Here is a 5,270-nt window from a genome sequence, read left to right as displayed (position 1 = left end):
TCATCCAACAACTAGCTTGTTTATGATCTTTGTGGCGAACATCCAATGAACAATTATGATAACATGAATACTTTCGAATTTCAAATTCATCACTTTCCTTCAATCGTGTTGCCCGCAAATGCCATTTGCAAATTTTCTCAACACAAACTACTACATATGTACTCTTATTTGACTCAGTGACCTTAAATTCGAAAGAGTTTCTTACAGCAAGCATTTGTAGTGATGCTTGAAGATCTTTCTTGTTGCGAAAAATTTGGCTAACGTGCACATCATCGACGTCAGGAATCTTAACTAATGTTCCACAAGGATTCGGATAGACAACAACTTAGGAAATGCTAATGATCTCATCTACCAATGTAAAAGGTGTATTATGAGTAACATTGTCTTCATTTATCACATGAGAATCATCTATGTAATTGCCATGCACTACTTCTATCCCATCCCAATAATCATCACTTGTAAAGTTCTCACAATCGTTTTCACAATTTTGATTACATGGAGACAATGGTCACATATAATTGTCATCAGATTGATCATTTTGCATATACAATTCATCCATGTCCACCGCATTGTTAGTTGCTACAACATTTGAATTGTATTCATGATTCTCCTGAACATTTACAATATCGAAATCCATGTCTTGTTGATCAAAATTATCCTTTTCTACAAGGGTTGCACAAATTGGAACTTTGTCATGCAAAGAAAGAAACCAACTAACATCCATATCGTAAGTAATCTTCATTGGCGGAACTGATAATTTTGCCATGTTGGGAACGAGAAATTTCATCTCGATGTCATACACATTGGGATCAACCTTAACTGCTTTTCATACTTCATTATACAACTCTACATATGAGATTGTTTTTTATACAAAAATATTTGTTGAGGTGTCTTCATCATTCCTTATCCATTTCCAACTCCATCCACCATCACTCTTTTCAAATTTAACAAAATAACAAATAACAATCATTGCACCAGAGTCCATATCTGCAATTCAACGAAAAAAATAAAATAAAATAAATAATATATATATATATACTGAATACTATGAATCACATTTTCAATAACAAACAAAAGGCCACTCATATTGTTACATAACAGATTTAAGTAGAACAAAACGACATTCAGTAGTTTGAAATGTGTATGTGCCGTTTAAATTTATTTATGATAATAAAATGCTATAAAAGAATGGGGAAAACAATTAATTTGCTAGCAAGTATATCAATACCTCCATTGTCTTATTAAAACGGCAACCAGCTGAAAAAAAAGGCACCCAACTAATGAGAAACAGCACCATTCCATTTCAATATTTTACAGCAAATTTTAATTACCTAATTGATTTTTCTCATAGTATACAACTAGAAATAACAACAAATCGATAATTTTCAATTTATAAAGCTCACCTTCAACTGTGTGAAATCGATTCTTGCTAACCCACCTCCAAAATTTGCGCTATTTCATTTGTTCTTGGTTCAAGAAAGGGAACTTCAACATGCAATCATTCATTGTAAGCAAGAATAATGCATAGGAAGAAGAATAAAGCTGAATTTGAAGGTGGGTTTAATATGGTGAAAATGGACTTGGAAATGAGAGAAATGAAGGGGATTTAAGGATTTATATTTGGGGATTTGGGTAATATTTATTTCCAAATTGGACATTTTAGTCATTTCAGTTTCAGGGTATTTAAGACTTTTAATATATAATCAAATAGACTATGGACTACTTGAACAAAAAGTATTGATATAGACTATTTTACCAAAGATTATAGTTGACTAGGCTTCTTAAACAAAATCCCCATCTTTCTTTGGGGTGGTGCAACGTATAGACTTTATTTTCGCCATCTACTAAACGGTGGAAAATTTTCAAAGAGAATGTAAATGGTCTTACCCTTAAGACCTTGTTACAAACTCTTTGGGAAAGCCATATTGAATGTGTTATAGCAATATGATTTCAAGCTCCACAGATAAAAAAAGCTTTACTTCAATTGGTGAATATTGATGATTCTAAGACAAAAAGTGAGGCGGAGTGTTTGGCAACATAAGAAAATGACAATTTTGAATTCTTATTTGGGATGATTATTTGGTATGAATTGTTAAATAATGTTAACAGAGTAAACAAACATTTGCAAGTAGAAGATATGCATATTGATGTTGCGATAAATCATTTAAAATGGCTCATTTCATTTTTCAAAAGTTATAGAGAATTTGGGTTTGAATCGACCATGGTTGATGCTAAAGAGGTTGCAAGTGAACTAAAAATTAAATCTATATTTCATAAAAAACGGGTTATATATAGAAAAAAGAAATTTGATGAGGCTTCTTTTGAAGAGATGACACAAACAACTGAAAAATATTTTAAGATCAATTATTTCATATATATAGTGGATCAAGCTTTATCATCACTTCAGAATAGATTTGAGCAATTTCAGAAATATGATGATATTTTTGAATTTTTATTTGATTTGAGAAGACTTAAATATATTGATGATGATAGTTTGAGTGTTCTTCCATTAATCTTGAAAATTAATTGAAGCATAATATGATTTCTGATATTGACGGGGTAAAATTATTTTCTGAGTTGAAAGTTTTAAAGGAAGCAGTATTTGCAAACATTTTTGGAGCAATTGATGTATTGGATTACATTAAGAGAATGAAATGCGTTTTGCAAATGTTTGGATTGCTTATAAAGTATTATTGACTATTCTTATCACAATTGTCTCCGCTGAAAGAAGTTTTTCAAAGTTGAAGTTGACTAAATCCTATCTTTGATCAACCATCTCACAAGAGCAAACGATGGATTAGCTATGATTTTTATTAAAAAAATATGTTGGAAAAACTTGATTTTAGTAGTTTGATTACTAATTTTACATCTCAAAATGTGAGAAGGTCTAATCTTATGATAGCCTAATCTCTTGGATTGTGAGATAAGTTTTATTTTGCCATTCTATCTCTTGAATTTTCTCCTTTTTAATATAAAAGCGTAAATTATTTAAATATTTAAATATAATTACACTTCTAAAATAAAATATTATGTTGTAGGGCCTCATAATAATTAATCGCCTAAGGCATCTAAATTCTTTGGGCCGGTTTAAAATGCTCAGCCATAAAAACGAAGAAAGGACGGTGACAAGTTTAGTACTTCGAGTCATATTATGCTGCTGCTGTAGTAAAGAGAAAAGAACAAAGTTTTAGTTGAATTTTCAATTTTTAGATGCGATTTAGATAAAAATAAGATTTTTAGTAAATTTTGGTTAAAATTAATGAAATATATGTTTAAAAAGTTGTAGATTCCATAAAATATATGACTAAAATAGATTATTGACTTTGACTTAAATTTTAATTAACCTTTCTAACTAAACCAAACAGGGGCTTAAATTGAGTGATGGCCGTGTGTTTATAATGATTTAGATGGTGGAGATGAGTGCGGCTTGCCAATTCTATCTACACATACCTATGTGATGGCAATCACTTCAATATTTTTGGAAAGCTAAAATGTCCTACTAAAATTTTAACAATTAAAAGCGTTAAAAAGTGTCAAAAATTCAAAGTTCATATAGAAATTAATAGATATTAGTCTAGCTGAATTGGCTATCTGGCACTTGTTGAGCTCAAATAAATACTTACTTAACTAAGTACTTATTTAATATTGATTTAAACCAAATTTTAATTTAAATCAAAATCAAACAATCAATATTAACCAAATATTTAATGATTCTCACGACTTTTCAACCACACTTTTCAAATTTTTTTAATCAAAATTTACTAAAATCTGATTTTAATCTCCACCAAATCAGGTATAGATGTATGCACGTAGGACATTAATATACTTCATCCATCTCATTTATAGAGGCTAACTTTCTTTGTTTTCTTGTTTCAATCATATAGTCATGTTCTTTATTGAGAATGTTTTATTTTATTCGTATATTAATATATTCTTATTTAATTTGTTTAGTTATAACCAATTTTTTTTTATTTAATTTTGAAATTGTACAAATATAAATAAGGGTAGATTAGAAAAGTTATTGGTAAAAATTGTTTTTCAATAATATTAAATAAGATTTCTTAATCTGTGTGAAAAATAAAACTAACCTATATAAATGGGATGAATGGAGTAATAGATTAAGCGTGACAAAAAGAGAAATATTAGCCTTAATTTTTGTTCTACTGATCGAAATTCACTATCTTTTTTCTCTTAATCTTTGTGACATATAATTCTTTTCATTCTGGGAATGAGTTGCGATTCCCAAAATGCACTACGCGATACCTAAGGTTCCCAAAATTTTAGTCGAGGTGACCGATAAGTGCATCTTCTCCACAAGAATATATTATTTTATACATGATGATCTACTTGCTATAAAAATAGAGTACAAAACTTAAATATTAAACATTAGTGGTGGAAACAAATATTTTTAATTAGAGAAGCACAACAAAACCTACAAAAAAGTTATGAAGAATTTTAAATTAAAAAATTTACATTAAAAAAATCATACCCATGTAAATTTACATCGAATTTTACATTCGAAAATTTATATGGAGTATAACTTTTTCGGATGTAAAATTTCTAAAATTTTTGATGCCATACCCATGTAAAATTTTCTAATAAAATGATGTAAATTATATTGAGAAATTTGTTACATAAACATAATAAATGTTAATGAAATAAATGAAATATTTTTTTTAAAAGAAAGACGAGTTAAATACCTCTTTTTAACACTCACGATTGACTTACTTTTAACTATTTTCGATATCTATTTAGATAATTCAATATTATATTTATAATGTAGTTCTCGAAACGAATTTCAAGATAATGTACATGATTTGTAAATTCAGATAGCGTATGATTGTCAAAGAATTTTTAAAGTTAGCATATTATCGAAATTCTCGAAATTCTAATTTGCAATAGTCTATTTTGATAAGTCTTAACATTAGCTACGATTGATTGTATTGCGCGTCATTGACGACGTAAAAAATTAGTCCATGAACACTTCAAAATAATATTAAGAATATAATATTTTGATTTCTTTAAATATCCCATAATGACTTTAAAAATCGAGACAAAAATATAGAAAAATCAATGGCGGTTAAAAACAGAAGGATTTTGTCCAAAAGTTGCCACCCCCTCTTCGGCCATTGTGAATCATATGTATGTGCCTAACAATATGCCAACGTGCGGAAGTTTCAATATTCCTTGTGAATTTCATGACATAATCCACATATTAAAGCCTACTGGCACTTGTTAGGTTCAACCCAGCTAGCCTTCCAACTTCGACC

Source organism: Olea europaea, chromosome 2 (genome assembly GCF_002742605.1).
Source record: "Olea europaea var. sylvestris chromosome 2, O_europaea_v1, whole genome shotgun sequence".
In the NCBI taxonomy this organism is placed as follows: Eukaryota; Viridiplantae; Streptophyta; class Magnoliopsida; order Lamiales; family Oleaceae; genus Olea; species Olea europaea.
Note: the sequence above shows the minus strand (reverse complement) of the source record.